The following is an 18,394-nucleotide window of genomic DNA, read 5'->3' as shown; positions in this document are numbered from 1 at the left end:
TTCAAATAAACTTCGATAAGATCGAAAGTCGAAAGTCGAAAAGCTTTGCATTTTTATTTGCGTAAAAAACACATTCGAAAGGAAGAGTCGCAACACGGCAGCAGCATTTCGGGAGTGGGGATGGGGGGAGGAGGGGGGATTAGTTATAGACGTCGCACATGTCACAATGCGATTGGGGTATTCTTAGCGTCTAACGGGTTAACGATCCTTGAAGAAGATTAACGAATCGAAGGCGTAATGCGGGCATACTATGGCCGGCATATACTATCAGATATACCGTGGCGTCATATCCCGGGTCTCTCTCTCTCTCTCTCTCTCTCTCTCTTTCTCGCTTGGTCACAGATTAGCGTCCTGTCAAACAGCGCGCCTGCGCGCGCGCTACCGCCCGTTTCGCGAGATGATCGCGCTCCATAACGGAGCAATACGCTCGTCCGATAACATCGAGTGGCCAATATCACAAGATCCGCGCGTGATCTAATTTCGTCAGATTCATGCCACGGTTTCCCCCTTCAAAGGAAAACGCGCGCGCGCGCGCTGTTTCGAGATAATCCGAGTTACGACGAGCTTGTAAAGCTTCGTTGTCCCGCGAAAGAAGAGGACGAGATACCGGCAGCCGAGTTAAAAAGAAAGAGAATCTCTCTCTCTTGTAAAATTGTCGACGCGAACCGGCCGCGGACGGAGGGGGACACGCCGATGTGCGCGCGTGTGTCGTTAATCAGAAAATTTAATTTTCGTGACCTCGTTCCTAAAGTGGACGATCGAGTGGCTGGCCCATTTACGCGGTGCGCATGAGCGCGCGGGTCTCTCCTCTCGCCCTGCGTTCATGGGATAGATGATATGCGGTAGGAGGGAAGGAAAACTTCACTTCACCACGCGTTGCATCCCAATTCGAACGCGTTGCTAGATGCCTGGCTTCTCGAGACGCACGCCGGTGAATCCAGCCGCGTCTCTTCTGGCCTTATTTCCTCTCTCATCGTCATTTTCGGCGGAAAAGCTTCCCAAGCGATAGAGAACAATTGTACATACATACGTATATAATATGAGATGAGACAGGAAATAAATTTTTTTTTTTCTATTCCCGAATTATTTTCGCTTGCTTTATTAGATGTCGGAATTAAATTAATTACTAAGTTACATATGTATAATATATATATTTTTTTAATGTCACTGCCTGATTCCGGAGAGAGCTTTGTCTTTCTCTATTTTTCTGACGAAAAATATAGATTTTTTTCAAACGCGAATATATACAGTAATTGTTGATCGTTTTTGTAGCTATTATTGAAACGTGCAAATAATAATTTAAAAATTATTGAATATCGAAGTTTAATATAATTTGCTTTATTTTCGCAGCTAGCATAATAATTTATGAAATCAATATTAGAAACGCTACACACACGAGTATTAAAATAATACAGCAAATTTTAAACAAAGTTGACCAAGAAATGAACCCGAGATGGTAAAATTAAAAGTCGATAAAAGCGGACGGGTTAACGAGCGGGTTAACAGAGGAAAACGGTCCTCGCGTCGTTGACGTCACACGATTCGCGATCTGTCAATTTTCTCTCGGCTCGAATTACGGGCCATATTCCGCCGCGTGCATTTTTGTACGCTCGAAACGCTGGAAACGCAATATGCCGTGACAAATGCCTAACGTGAGAAATAAACTGTCGCGATAAAAATTTCCACACACTGACAATAGTATTATTCACTTGTACAGTACGATATTTTTGTTCGTCGCAAATAGCAGCGATTTGATAAACGGCAACTTATTTTGTAAATAAAATAATACTGATGTTTGAATTTTGTAATACGCAGATAACCCACAATATTTATGATAAATATTCATAAATGTTTTTTATTATTTATTTTTTGAACTATTATAATATTTTATACATATTTTGTTTGCGTTAAGAGAAGAAATCATAAAAATTATTTGATATATTATTATAAAATATAAAGTAAATATTTATATAATATTTATAAGTGAGAAATAAGTATTTATAGTAATATTTTATAAATATTTCTCTATTTTTATAATAATTTTGTAAAGATTTATTAATATTTTTATAATTATTTTTATATTTATGATAAATTTTTATGATTTGTTAAATCTAAAATCACAAAAATATTTATAAAATATTTTCATAAATATTTGTAAAATATTCAAATATTTATTATAAATATTTTACACATATTTTATAAATATTGTGTTATCTGAATTGGCTCGCAGTAATCGGTGTTTAATGATTGATAGGTTTTCTCTTCCTCTAATCCCCTCCCATTTACATAATACTCGCTAATCCTTATTAAAATCTCCCTATTAAGCTTATATTTCAACGTCGGAATTTCTCGACAAAGGGAGTTTTATCCCTCGGGTGTAGGTTCGTCCACCCGAACATTACGTTCGGTGAAGCGTGCCGGAGAAATATACACGTAGTCGCGATACCGCTACGTACAAGCGCGCTAAGATTCGTAATGAGAGGCACTGGCCGGCGGCAGCTCTGCACGCACGCACGCACGCACGCACGAACGCATGCACGCACGGGCGCTTGCTCGCTCGCTCGCTCGCATGCGTAGCGTGCGAGCTACGAGCGGGTACGAAGCGATAGCCGCGGCTTTTATGCACGCGCGAAGCGGATACGATAGTACTCGCCCGGCTACCGGGGGTGACCCCACGTGGAACACATTAACGCAATGTCTATCTCTCTCTCTCTCTCCACCTCCGTTAGACAGCTCAGGCGTGACCGGCGCGCGGCTCCATTTCGCAGAAACCGTATTGCTCCGTGGAAAAACAAGCCGTATCCGTACAGTACGCGTCCGGTTTTTCGCGGCTTTTATTATATTTCCCTCTCCCTTTCTCTCTTTCTCTCTCTCTCTCTCTCTCTCTCTCTCGTCCTATCTTTCCTCTTCTTCGACTGTGTGTGACGGGTCGCCATTTTGCCGGAATCTCTCGATCAACTATGGCGCGTCGCTTATGATTTATATTTATGCGATTGAATTCCTACAACAAATACGTAATATTTTGTATCAAAGTATTGCTATCACTCGGTATCTGGCCATGATCTTCGTCTCGATCGCGAGGTAAGCGTTACATATAAACATTTTTCTTTTTTCATACGACCTTGCAATTTTGCAACATGACATTTCCGTACACGTGCGTATGCGCGTGTAAGCGATCGACTCAAGAATCGTAAGTTTTTACGACCCTGTACGACTCCTGTCACGCTGGCTCTAATCGCGAGGCGTAGCGATTAATGTGTCGATAGAATTCTAAGGCGTAGTAACGATCCTTCTCTCTCAAACGAGATATCTCTCCTAGAACATTTGTTTACGCGTATAATATAGATAGGCAGAATAGTGCTCGCGCGTGTACATGACAGACTTTTTTAACGACGGTCGCCGAAGGACGCTCAACCGTGAATCGATAAATATGGAGCTCGTTAATGTAAATACATGTAGGTGGTTGATTTTCGAAGCTTTTTTATGCACGCTTCTGCAGTGTTTTCTTGCGCGTAACAAATTTATTCGAGACGCGAGTATGTTCCTGCACTCATACGTCAGAATTTATAACGAAATGTTAAGGACGTGTGTATCAAATGTCGAAGTATTGACAAAAGCAGGAAAAATTCGTAGACTGTTCTATGATTTCTTCTGATTATTTGTGCAAAATCTGAGCACAATTCTCTTGACGGTTGAGAAATTATTTAAGTTTAAAGTTATTATTGCTTCTTATGGAAAATCGCATATTGTAATACTTGTAGACAAATTTGACAAGGAAAAAAACATTGCCAATGAAATAAAAACTTTTTTGACAGTTTTTTGCTACAGTCAAAACATTCTTAATTCGTCATTAACCTTTAACTGTTTGGTACGGATTCAGGAGTATTCTAATAAGCGTTATATATATTATTTTATAAATTGTCATCTATTTATTCAGTTAATTTTTAACATACTTGTCGATAAAAATTAAATGCCAGATATTATTAAAACATAAAAAATTAAACTTAACGTAATTCTTTTTATTAATGCTAGATTAATATTAAAGGAAAAGTGAAGACAAGGAATAATATCTTTATCGTTCAAAAACGCAAATCTGTCATGTTAATGACGTATAAGCAGCCGAGCTAAAGGTTAATGATGTAAATAATTGAGATAATAAGAACTACACTATACAAATGCCTTTGGTATGCAATATGTCAAACAGTAGAAAACTTGTGATTTTATTGTGCAATTGAAATTTATGTACAAGTAGAAATGGAAATATTCAATATTTAAATAACATGTTTTCATTATTAATCTTGCACTCTCCATGATATATGCGCGAATATTTTAATTGCGACATTAGTAATTAAATTTAACGGTTGGTTCAACATGTCAGGAATGATTAATACATTGATTAGTGTCGTTGCCAAAAATCTTCGACGACATTTATAACGCATCTTTCGTTCGATCAATCGTCACGTTCTAATCCGTGACAGGTGTAGATTTCACTATCAGCGGTCATTATTTATCAATCGTAACCTTGCAAGGTGAAGTTAAATAGATACGTATAATGTCAACAAACTGACAAATGGATGATCACGCATGACGGATGAAGTTGAGCACCGCTGAATCGCGCATTTTAACTTGCAACGAGATGATGGCGGAACTCTGCGCACGAGGAACGTGGGAGAGTGCATTTCGTAAAGTAAACATACACAACTTTTTACTTTTTTGCATGAAATTTACAACTCAAATAATTTCGAAGAATATAAATTAAATTTATATAATTAAAAATCTTTCCAAAGGCGACAAAAAACTTTCTATCGATAAAATTCCTCTTGTCTTTCTCTCTTTTTCTCTCTCTTATTGTATTTTATTAAAAGAAGCGACTAAATAAAACTTATAAATAAAAGTGAGCATTGATCGAATGAGGAAAATAATTCTAAATTATGTTGCTTGGAAAATAATTAAATTTATAAGAGAATATCGTTTTTTTCATATTTATATTAAATATTTAAAAAATACTATTTTTTATTATATATATATATTCTCTATAGATATTATTGTGGGACAAGAATAAAAGGATCAAGATTTTTAAATTGATAAAAATTCAATCTGAAATTTCGTTATAAATTTTACCATTTCTATGTCAATTGACGTTTAAATAATTTATTTTTTTTTTTGCTGTATTTAAATGCAGTGAAAAAAAATCCTGCTATTTTAATCTTCGTGGACAGACGCGGTTGACCATCGCCGGCTCCGGATGCATTTCACTCGCAATGACAGACAAGAAGGTGGAACTCTGCGACGCTACGCGGTTTAAGAGTGCGGTTCACGGAAAGTGCGCCGGCCGGCCGGCGCACTACGGAAATATCCGGCTGTGCATTCGAAGTAATGGCCGCGTTTAACGGTGTCACTGGTCACCGGTAAATGGTACGGCACGGTACGATGCGGCGTGTGCGAGCCGATTGAGTAAGAGAATCCGCGCGAGTGCCCGCACGCTTCTCTCGTGCGTGAATCCAAAGATAGACATCCCGGCACCGGCCGGCCGCCAGCCGAATCTGACTGCCCCCAATTATATACATACACACACACACACACACACACGCGTGCGCGCGCTACGACGATACGAACGTAAACAATGTTTCGACGCGCGGGACACGCGTCTACTGTAGGCCGCGAAAGGACGAACTTGGATGAATAAAGTCGAGATACCCATAGCAATTGTTAAATAGTGCGATATTAATATTGCGTTCAAAATATAATTTCACAGACGATTTTAAAACGCGAATTTTTTTTTTTTCTTAAGTTTTTTAAATTATTAAAACTAATATTTTTATTATATATATAGAGAGAGAATTTTTCTATCATAGGCAGAATGTCTCAGAATTGATAATAGAAAAAAGAGGCATATTCTACACGTGAAAATAAGGTATAATTGTCTACACTACGTGAACTTGTGTCCGGAAACGCACCTCCTCTCAGTTACAGTACCCCAAAGTTTCGTCGTATGAAAAAATCAAGAGTCAAAAAATGCTTATTTTTTTTCTGTCATAAAATGTTAACGTATTTCAAATTTATTGCATCAACACATAAGTTTTGGCACATTGAAATGTAGCCCTCCCCCTCTCCTCTCTCTCTCTCTCTCTCTCTCTCTCTCTCTCTCTCTTTCCCCATCCTTCAAATTCTCTTCGAAATTATTGTAGATACAATTTTTGACACCAAAAAATAAAATATATAAAGATACATAGTGTTATACGTATCAATTTTCAAAGTCCAGACAATATACAGAAAATTTAAGTTTCTTTTGGACAATTTTGGGGGACTATAACTTATTCAGAGAGGATGCGTTTCCGGTTTATAGAATTTTATCTCATTTTGATCTGAATATGCCAGATTTTTTCTATTCTCAATTCTGGAACATCCTGTATAATATTGAGTAATTTAACATTTGCATTGGTAATCTGAACAGTGTTTGCCCATCTATCATAGTACTTTTTTTTTATCATTGACCCAGTATTGGAAAACAAGCTACGCACAAATATATCATAGAAATTGTTACGAGCGTTACTAATAATTGGATAATATTATAGTGTATCATTAACGGAAATTACTGACTATGTTATACGTATGTGCATGCATTTTTGTACGTATGATATCCGTATATTACGAGATTAAAGTACAAATATTTGAACCGTTTGCCCGCTGCGTCGGCGCTTTTGCGACGCGTAAAGGACGTTCCGCGGATGTTTTTTCGTAAACCGCGCAATCGGGCCGCATTATCTGGGCCGGGGGCTAACACTTCCGGCAAACATAACTCCGTCTTATCTCTCCGCCGGTGCTTGCCTCCGGAGTTTTAATATCTCCTTGCTTTTCGTCGTGGCCACGCTTATCCGCGGATGCCGGTTTGATTCGTGAGGGAGAGTCTACTCTTCCATCCATCCAACGCAGCTGCCGACAGCCGCGAGATGATATCCAACGGATAATTCATCGCTCCAGTTAGTTTCACCGTGACAGCAGGTGGCCAATCTTTCGCGTCTTGTCAAGATTACCGCCAAGTCAAAAGCTAAAAATCCCTCATGAGAAGGATTTCTACGGATCGGAAATTTTTGCGACGAGGCGCATGACAAACGTACATCCGGTTTATATCACGATTGTTTGTTTAGCGAAAAAAAAAAAAAAATATGTCGATCGGAGAAAGTTTGCTTCTGGCCATACGATATCTGTAATAAATTATCGTTTCGCGAATATTGATATTCTCGAGTAAAACGTGATGTATAAGGTGTTCATAAAATAAGCGATGGAATTTCTATAAAATGTACGGTGAGAGTTATGTAGACTAAAAAGGTACCGTGAATGTTTGTACGTAAAACCTTTATTATAAAGATATATCATATATGTATGTTCTCGATTTTATTGAAAAAATTAGATTCTCTTATGATATCGAAGGCGATTGTTCACGTTTGGCGAATAAACCTGAAAATCGAACGTTTAACGTTAAATGCACGGTAAGAATGCGAGCTGCAGAGATAAACTATCGCATTGTTGAGCGTTTAAAAACGGTATTCGCGATGATATGAGAGATTTCTCGCCGCTGCGTTGAATTATGTCATACGTGCTCGCATCACTTGGTCGGTAAATAGGTTACGCAAGATGGATCGCGGATATCTACTTTGCACGCTATTAAACCAGGCCAGCATCGCCGGCGTGTGTGCACGCGTTGTTCGCGAGTAACAGCTAGAGTCTAAGCGCATGATAAACAGCAGCAACGAGAGAGAGAGAGAGAGAGAGAGAGAAGAGAGAAGTTGTTCTAGAAGTGCGCTGAAGCTGCCCACGTTGTACATTAAATGTCATATATACCTCAACACATCTACCAGAGATTGGCACATTTTAAAAAAGATATACTAACATTTCAGGTATACAATTTGATTTAATCAAAAACAAGATGAAAATTGTGCATATTAGAAACTTGCATATGGCTTCCTCATCATTTTATTTCGCTCATAAAGTTTTTTAAAGCAAGCGGGTTTTTCAATTTTAATAAAGGAAGATATCTCAAAATTTGCGAAAGTTACAGCGTATACAAATATTTCTTAAAATTTTATAAAAAAATGAACATTTTAAATGATATTTTATTTATGTAAAAAAATTTAACCCGAAATACCTCAAAATTGGCGGAAGTTAAAGGTCGTATAATGTATATTCCGTACATACATACATACATATATACATTTTTTAAAATATGATTTTTCGGTATTTTGAGAGATTCTAAACACATTGGCATCAAAAATTAGAAAAAAATTGTCACGAAAACATAGCTTTCTCTATAAGGAAGCATAAAGAAAAGAAGAGAACAAGCATATTTACCAAATGTATTTTATAAATATATTTGTATGTGTGAGAGATTAACTTATGTCGAACACGACTCGCTCATCTTTTAATCTTACGTCTGACGATATATTAAATGTTAGATGTGAATTATTACTCGACTATTACTACAAATACGTAGTTATAACTCAGCAGTTTTTTTTTCAAAAGCATCTCTAGAAAGTGCATCTGGTGAATGTTAAGACATTTATGACACCTAGCTTAGTTTGCGCTCTTCGACGAGCGTTCTGTTATCCGCGTCGGCCATGCGTGCGCGCGACTTTCTTTTTATTAATATAATCAGACACGCCTGTTGCCACGAGCTGAGTAAGCTCGAGGAGAAGTCGATGAACTTAACTTGCGCGTCTTAAGGACTCTCTGTCACGAGTTCGATTTCTAAATCTTTCTCTTTTTAATTTCTTTCGCGTTGTCACGGCAAGATCTCTTCTTGCGACATCGCATGCTTTCTCGCGATTATTTCGCGATACGCGAATTCTTTCGATATTAATCCGCGAATAATCACGTCAAAGAACATTCTTTTTTTCCTCACACACCACGATTCATGAATCATTCTTTTACAGAAATAACTTTACTATCTATACTTCGATAATCTGTTATTGTAATATACAAATATTTGATAAAAAGATGCTTGAAAACACATATAAATAGTGATTGAAATGCTATAATAAATGCAGAAGAGAAGCGGATAAATAGCAGAGCTTCTTACAAGCAAATTACAATTTTTTTTTTAATTTTCGCAAATTAAGCTACTGTCATAGCGAATGCCTCACATATTGCCTATATAAATTTGTTGGTTTAATAAAAAGCAAAAAATTTTTTTTCTTAATTCGGGACCACAGATTAATGATCGATTTTCAAAAAAGAGAAGAACTTGAATTATAACGGGATTCTAAATACCATTTGATCGTCGTAAAAGAAAAAAGTCTCGGTGCAATCGATAAGTGTATGACGTAAGCGGAAGTTCATCCATTCGAGCTTGAACGAGTGATACCGATATTCCCGATGCGATTCAAAAGAACCGAGCCCTATCGAAACCCATTTATATTCGCGAAATTATTATTATCGTTTTTGCTTTCTCATAGAGGAAGCTTTGTTTTCCTGACAAAATTTTGTTCTACTGCCCATGTGTTTAGAATGTACCAAACGCCGAAAAATTATTTTTTTTTTAAATATATGTATGTATGTATGTAAATGTACATGGGAATGTACATTGTACAATCCCTAACTCTTGCATTTTTTGAGATATTGGGCTAAACGTTTTAAAATGAATAGAGTATTATTAAAGGATGGTTGATATTGAATTTGATGAGGATCGATGAAAGAGTTTATTTTTTATAAAATTTTGAATTTTTTGAAAAATGTTAGTACACGCTTTAGTTTTCGCAAATTTTTAGATATTGGATTACATTTTTTTTTTTACTTTAATAGAATATCATTAAAGGATGATTAGTATTGAATTTTTTGAGAAATGTCTGTTTTTTGAGAAACACGCTATAACTTTCGCAAAATTTGAGATATCTTCCTCTACGAGGAAACCAAAATTGAAAACCCGCTTGTTTGAAGCTTAGCTTTGTGAGCGAAATAAAAGGAAGCAAAGTTTCTAATTTGCACAATTTTCATCTTATTTTTTTACAAAATCCGAATAAGATAAATAATGTAATCTGCAGCCTTGCTGTACGAGCATTATTACAGTCTACCTTTCTCTCGACTCACGAGCTCGAATTTGAGTTTAGAAACAACATAGCAGACCGAGTTCGTAAACTCGACCGTAGGGCACCCGGCAATGCAACATCGCTTGTCCTGCTCGGGTTCCTGCCGGCCGGCAGACCGGCCTCGAGAGCCTCGGTTCCCTCCCCTCCCCCTCTCTCTCTCTCTCTCTCTCTTTCGCTGCGATTCCGTGGCGAATGCCAACGTCGTGTCGCAATCATTAGCACGCTCGGGCACAATCACCTTGGATATTGAAACGGCTTTGTCACGGCTTGCAGCGGCGCGATGCATAATACGCGCGATCGCAAAGGTTCATCGCGATTCGACGCTACGGACAACAGTCCTCCTTCGCGATAGATTAAATTGCGCATCGTCTTCGCGGTCGCGCGATTGTGTCGGCGAGAGTCGAAATTGCGAAACGGAACGCGCGCATGTCGGTATGTACCTTCACCCATGCATCGTCGTCATCGTCGTCGTCGTCGTCGTCGTCGTCGTCGTTCTGGAATTCCACCATCGGACGAAATAATCGCTGCTGACTCGCCCACGCTCGCCGCGCGTGCCGGGATAAGCGCGCGCTCGTATCGTGAAACGTGCATTACGATCCTGCCGTTTTTGCGCGAGCGAAACCTTCGTCGGGCGGACTCTCTCAGTTCGCCCAAATCGGGAGACAGCGGGATTTTTTTCCCGTTTCTTACGAATCAATGTATCGCGAAATTTATGCAAATTACTCATTCAAATATGAAAAGACAAATGGATTCCCTATATGTTTTTAGATTGAGTTTTGAGCACGAGTGATAAGATATCCTGCAACGTTTAAAATACGATCGTAAAAAATCATTGCGCGACTATGAAGGCTGCGATACGGCTTAGATATCGGTCGCAGGAAGTGGAATCGAAGCTACTGGCTCAGCATATCTAACCTATTATATTTTATTAGCTTCAATACTTATATTTGATTAAAAAACATTCCTTTTTTTCAATATATTTTTTATCTGTAAAAATTTCTGTATTAAAGTTGCTCTATATATTTAAGTACTCTCAATTTTTGTCTCATTATAAACGCGAAAAATACTACAAGAAAGATATATATAAAATATAAAACTATATATAAAATATTATATTATATTATTATATAAATTAGAGAGAGTGCTATTGAATATAGCTAGAAAATTTTAGATAAATGAATTTTATTCATTTGAAATTTCAAAATGAAATTTTTTTTCATGATTTTGCATTGCAATGCCTTGATTCAAATAATATTAATCGGTGTTTGAAGAGGACGCATTCCTGGCGTTTTGACAAATCCCACGTATAAAATCCATGCATGCGTTCTAAAAGTGACGCTTTACCTTACCGTCCAGCTGATACGCTTATCGGTTATAATGTTTTCAAGTTTAAGTTCACCTTTGTAAAATCAGCTGATGCCTCTTGAGGCACGTACGTTTGCGCGCTCTCCCACCCGGCGATAAATCGCTCGTAAACGAAGTCCCAGTGACGTAACGATGCAGCACGCGTTGTAAATTATGATCGATAATGTAACCTTGTGCGTGCGGAGGTAACACATGGACACGGGAAGGGGATGGGAGGGGGAAGGGGAGCACCCGGCATACACACCGTGCGCACCGGCTTCCGCGGACTCCCCGTCGATCTCTCTCTCCCGCGGTCATTATTATTCCTTCCACTTAGCCGGCAAGGAAATCATCTTGCTGCGCAGCGATAATGCGCCTCGCTCTTTACCTTTATGCGTGATTTTTTTTTTTTTCTTCTCAGCTCCGACTCGGCGATTTACGATTAGCAAGAAGCGGAATATCGAGATGCGCGCGACGAGGGCGAGTATCGCAGAGCGCGAAATTGATCGAGGACTTGAATTCGCCATGTTTTTGCGACATGTAATAAGGCCGTGTTTCTATAACGCTGCGGAAACGGTTGCGTCGCTGATGCATGGCAATCGTAGACGAAGCAAACACCTAGCTCCGTCCGCAAATTATACGATTGGTCGCTCAAGGATGACACTTATCGATTTTCCAAATATAGAATGGCTCTCATTTCGAGAAACAGAGACAGGCACGACAAATTGCACTTTTTTTTTATTTTTACTTTTCGTATCCATCTCGATTTCGCGCACTCGTGCGCGATGAATTCTTGGAGGAGAAATCTCCTCGCGTCCATACGTACGCGACGGAGTATTAGCTCCAACTGTAAACACGTTTGATCGGAAAAATCATTTTCCACGTTGTTGTCGGATCGATTGAACGCCAGTTCATGGATTCGAAACTCGGAAACAATGTTGCGTAAATTTCGGTCGTTCAACGTTGCCGTTGTCGATGGCGCGAACGCACGCGAGAGGAGCCGGCTCGCGCGTTACGCCGCGTAGAATGCGAGGACACGAGGAAAAGTGGCGCGTATTCGCTACATCGAGGAGAGAAAAGCGAGGTCGGGCCTTTCTCAGAAAAGTGGGTCGAGAAGGTATCCGATTGTATACATACGAGCGCGCAGAGGCGTCGCCGGCTGGCCACCCGCCGCGGCGTCCTTGTCTAAAACGCGCATGTGGTTAGACCGCTTTCACATATATGTCACGGTTTTTCGTCGTGCGTCTTGTCTGATAAATCGCAACGAAAGAATTTAGCCTTTCGAGCCCCTTTCGGGCGGGTGTCGAAACGCCGCGCTTGCAATTGGCCGAGGCCTCAATTCGCTAATATGTCAAGAACAGCTGACAGAATGCAGTGAGAGAGTTACGCTGTCATATTTAGTTAAGGGGACATACCCGTTTGAACTTTCGAAAAATTAGATATTTCCAGATTTTTTGCAGCGACTTGATAAAAATTTTTATTTTTTTACAATATTAATATAATATTATTAAGTACTTAAATAAAAATTTTTAGCTTTAAATTTTTTTTTAAAGTTATGCGAATATTTGCAGATTTATATTTTCATGCACAGTGAGTATAAAAATTCCAGCTAAATTCGATGGATTGAGTTCAAATTTTGCATGCGAGTTCTTAATAAGATTCCTAATAAACATCTGTTAACGAAGCCTTTTTTAACCCGATTTCTCATTTTTTTGTTCTAAAAGATCTGCTCAAAAAAGATGGATTCTATTTTTAAAACAAAACTTTTTTTCAACATGCCATTTTTTTATTTTTTAAAATAAATTTTGAAAAAACCTGGATAATAAATAGCTATTAATATGTTTAATAAAAAAACTTGTATTTTTTATTTCAAATATGATAAATGAACATTTTCATGCGCATTGTGCACCCACCTAGAAGGAGTTTTGTAAATATTTTCACAACTTAAAAAAAATTTTTAAACTGGAAATTTTTATTTAAATACTTAATAATATTGTATTAATATTGTAAAAAAACTAGCTTTTATCAAATCGTTGCGCTGCAAAAAAGTCTAGAAAAAGTATTCATATTTCAAACGGGTATATCTCCTTAAAGACTAGTAGAATATTCTAGACTTAACTATCTTTCGTATACAATTTGTAATGGAGATTTTCTTCAAAGAACAATGAGAAATAAGCTTTAATTTCTAATACATATTAAATATTGTTATATTTAAATCTTCTTCAATTGAAAATTATTAAAATTATTGTTGATATCTGTAAGAAATTAAATGAAAAATAAAAGTATATATCCAATTTCTCTTCGTATTTACTTTACGGAAATTCTTTTATTGTTCATAGCTTGTAATTGAAAGACGATTGCTCTCTCGATATATATTTTTCAGTTGAAGAAAAAATTTACTCCAAATTCAGAGAATTCATAGCGGGAAGATAGTTTTAGGCCTCGTTCTTATCGATGTTCGTGAATTCGCACGATGCGGATCCACAGCCGTGAATTCACGTCTCGGCGATGTGGGACAAACGATCGACCGCTAGTCTTCCGCTTCACCGATTTAAGCGATTTTACAGCGGATGCTGCGCCGCGAAGAAATTGTAGGTCGGGAAAATAGGCGGAATAAACGAGAGATTCGTCCGCACGCACGCGCGCGCGAATTGCATTTTACTGCGTATGCTGGCGTTTTATATTGCTGGTACCTATTGCACACCACCGGTGATTTGACCGAGTTGAGAGTGCGAAGAAGTCAGAGTCTCTCCGCTTCGCGAAAAGAGGCGTGATTCTCCCGCGCGCTGAAGCGTGAATAATTGGCGTATGTGGTGTGTATGTTGTGTTATTGTTATAACTAATCGCACGGCGAGCGACGTATCGTTGTTTGTCATAACGGAATATCGCTCGAGGAGTGGCGATACTGGCGTCATAAAAGTAAAAAAACCATCTGAATATGCAGATCCACTATCGGTGGCTGTTTATGGATTTAGTCATCGCTCACGGTAGCGGCTGTAACGAACGAGGTGAAAACTGCCATTTTCACGGTATTATATCATGCACGCGAGCCCGCCACATCAACGTCGGTCACGAAACTTCGTCTCGGAGCTCCGCGCTCATCGTCAGAGAGAAAAATGAAATATCGCTCGAAAGTTTTTTTTTTTTTTTTTAGGCAGCCGTTGCGCTTGATACACATGACGCCTCTGACTATAAATCCACAAAGTCCCATAAAAAAATGATGTAAAGAGTAGGAAGTACCATAATTGCATACCACTTGCGTTATCATTTTCTCATAATATATTGCACAATCCACCAGGATTGATATCATTATATCGTTTACGTTACACTTCGTTAACTTTCAAATGCAAATGCGCGTATATATATATGCAACACATGTGGAGTCGCGAGCGTTCTCGAGCTCGTTACGCGTGTAAGTCTTTTATTTTAATGCGTTACATCTTTTGGTTACCTCCTCCGTGGAATTAAGATTGCGTCTATTTTATATATACACGTCCTTCTCCATCCGATTTTATATCCGTTCATCGATAAAACAAGACGACTCTATCTCCTTCTCTCTTTCTCACCGGATGGGTGGTGCGAGCTCGCACACGGAGAACGTTTAAACGCATTCATTCATCGCGTTCCGCACAATCGCTTTAATAGTAGGGTGTTTCTACGTCAAGGTTTTTCGACGGTTCTTTCCGTTGCGATGAAAATCCTTAAAGACTTTCTCACTTAAATCTCCCAATTCTCAAAGCAAATATTTGAGTCCCTAAGCTTGTAAAAAAATTCTCTGAGAATTCCCGATTTTTTTTCAGGAATTTTAATTTATTCAAAATTTCAGGTAAAATTAGAGAATTTTTAGATGAAACTTTTTAAAATAAAATAAAAATTAAAATTAAATATAAATTTAAAATTAGATTTTTTTTGGTATACATTTTCTAATGTTTTTCACTCATACAATGAAAAAATAAATCACTTGAATTTGAAATATTAAATTAAAAGATGTACTGAAAAAAATTAAATGACTTTTGTAAGATAAGCATTTTTTATTTTCATTATATTTTTATGTTCTATTAATTGTAAGAATTGTAATAACAAATATGTACTCAGTATATTTTGCTGTGTTATAATATATATTATACATATATAATCGAAGAGAGAAAAATATATATTTATAATATATTTGAAACATATTCACAATCATTGATCAATCAAATTGCCAATGCTTGCAATATGAGAATTATATGATCAAAGATAAAATTTCTGAAAAAATAATTCCTCGAGTTTGAATAAAATTCCATGAGAATTCCAAGATTTTTCAAACTAAAACCATATGAGACTTCCAGGTTTTCTGGGCAATTAATTTTATTAAAATACAGGGAATAGACATCCAGTATTTTAATAAAATTTGAATTTTATAATATGGATATGTAAGAATTAAATTCTTGCATAGTTAAATACTTTTCTATCGGATTTTCTCGCTTAAATATTTCAAATCCCCTTAAAAAAGAAGTATTTTAAAAGATCTTAATTTTTATACGTGCATGTATAAATTAAATACTTTAATTGAGTTCTATATCCCCCTAAATTTTATATACAAATATTCTACTATTCAGCTTTTATTCCGTTTCTACGATTCGCCGGTAATTTAGATTGAGAGCGATGGCTGATGCGCATACGAGGATTAAAAAAGAATTCCGGTAAGGAGGACAGAGTAAAGCGCGAATGAGCGGGGACGGGGACGGAAGGAACGAAAACAAACTTTCGCTGCGTACGACGAGGAGCTTCGGCGTGGTTTATATGGGAGTAAAGGCGCGTATATAAAGAGAACTCGACAAGAGAATCGCGTCGTCGCGCTCCGACGAGGGGAAAAGAGGGGGCGGGGGGAGGCAACGCGAGACGAGGGGAATCACGAGGGGGATTTAAAAGGGGGCCAGGAGAGGGGCGAAAGGCGGCCACGTACTACGTACTCTGTAACACAGAAGAGGAGCGTGTGCCAGGTCGTAGAGCGCGTGGTATTTTACGCAACGTCGGCTGTGATATAACGGCGAAGTATAGCTATTCGCCTCCTCTCTCTCTCTCTCTCTCTCTCTCTCTCTCTCTCTCCCACTAGCACGCACGCTCCATACTACGCCATACGCGTGGGACACGCAATATGCGTCAAAACGCGCGGCCCGGCGTGAAGGCGCGCTAAAAACGGCCCGCGTATGGTCCGTAACGAGGACGTCAACTCATTCGCACGTACGAATCGTTAACGGTAAATATTGACTGACGTGCACTCTTGTTATCGCGAAATCGACATTCCGATTGTTTGACCATAATTCGAGAATTGTACGGCGTCAAAGAGAGAGAGAGAGAGAGAGAGAGAAGTGACGTCACCGGTCGCGTGCGTCTGCGAGGCTCCTCTCCTAATCGTGTCGCTTCGACAAATGTCTCCAGCTCTTGCGAACGCAAGATATACGATAATACGTAGGTGAATCCGATGACAATACAGGAAAGTACATAACGCGTTCGCCATCACGCGCTCGATCGTGTAACGTGTACGTTCATTTTTCACAACACGTGTTGCTACGGACACAAAACTTCGAATTTTACCACGACGCATCTCCAGATTCTTGAATATCTAATCAACATTATTTAATGATTTTTATAATAATGTCCCGATATGATGATTGTGATATCGTATAAAAAAATGTCGACCTTTTTCTCCGTATGTATACTTATATACTTATATATTAAAATATTGCTCGCTCATCTTTAATTCGCTACTTGAAGGGCAATGCGATAACACTGGTCGACAAAATGAGATTTTTTTGCCCCAAGTTCTAAAATCATCTTTGACAGATTTTAGCGCTGATTACGAATATGGTAAAAATGGCGTTGACTGAGATTTTCTCAAAAATTTGATATGCATTTTTATCTTTCCATTGAAAGATGTAACTCACATAAAAATATCAAAAACGTCTATTTTAGCAACCTTGAGATTTTCTCAAAAACTTGATATGTCATTTTTATCTTATTATTGAAAGATGTAATTCACATAAAAATATCAAAAACGTCTATTTTAGCAAGCTTGAGATTTTCTCAAAAACTTGATAATGCCATTTTTACAGCCACGTTCATCAATCAGCGCTAAAAAATCTGAAATGACTTGGAAGGAATTTAAAGTAATTTTAATGTTGAACGCGAGCGAAGCCGCACTCTGCATATCGTGGTCGTCGCGGCGTATTGTCATTTCTCTTCGACAATGGGAGCCGCCGTAACATAATAGCCGGCGGTTACGTCGGAGCGTTCTTCGTGCATGAGCGATCTATCCGCTGCGCGCATGGCGGTGCAGGCGCGCGCGCCTTGCATGAGACTCATGGCAATGGGTGTGGGTCGCGTTTACCCGGTTTCGCTGGACCCGGCCGAACCCAATGACCTAAATGATACGGCGAAGCGGGTCGCAGCCTAGATTCCGCCGCGCGGGGGCCGGCCTTTTGCCGTTGCCGCGCGCGCCGACAATGAGCAAACGTGGCGTATCTCGCGCAGCGGCCGCCGCAGCCGCCCAGGTTTTCACTTTCGCGCGGGAGTTGACACTCTCGTCTCGCGATAACAAAGTGTATCGGGGAGAGAGTCGCGCGGATAATCAGCTCGGACGGGCGGGGTAAAAGGGGGAGGGCTCGCGGATAAGATCGCGATCTTAAAGAGGCTGATGGTGTTTCGCCGGCTAATAGATATCGCGATCTCCCGGAGTTTATTATTGTCACGCTGTCCATATAACGCGAGAATGGAAAAATACGTTTGAGCGATTATACATCGGAATATATCTCGTACGTATATATATATGTATGTTTTCTAATGATCAAATTTAGATACATGGATGATAGTCGTACACACAATCAGTATTATTTGTTTTATATTAGAATCCATTTCTCTTCGTTCTTGTCTTCTCTGTCTTGTATTGCCTGTGCTATCAATGTTTCGATGCGTGTACGCACATG

General features: G+C 38.7%; 1 protein-coding gene across 2 annotated transcripts in view; it reads left to right on the top strand.

The window, feature by feature from the left end:
* The window catches only part of LOC126858954 (zinc finger protein 395), a 92,104-nt gene that overhangs the window by 1,732 nt on the left and 71,978 nt on the right, over positions 1-18,394 (top strand). The gene's annotated exons all lie outside the window — the stretch shown is intronic.

This window comes from Cataglyphis hispanica, chromosome 2, assembly GCF_021464435.1.
Source record: "Cataglyphis hispanica isolate Lineage 1 chromosome 2, ULB_Chis1_1.0, whole genome shotgun sequence".
Lineage (NCBI taxonomy): Eukaryota > Metazoa > Arthropoda > Insecta > Hymenoptera > Formicidae > Cataglyphis > Cataglyphis hispanica.
This window is presented reverse-complemented; position numbering and strand designations above follow the sequence as displayed.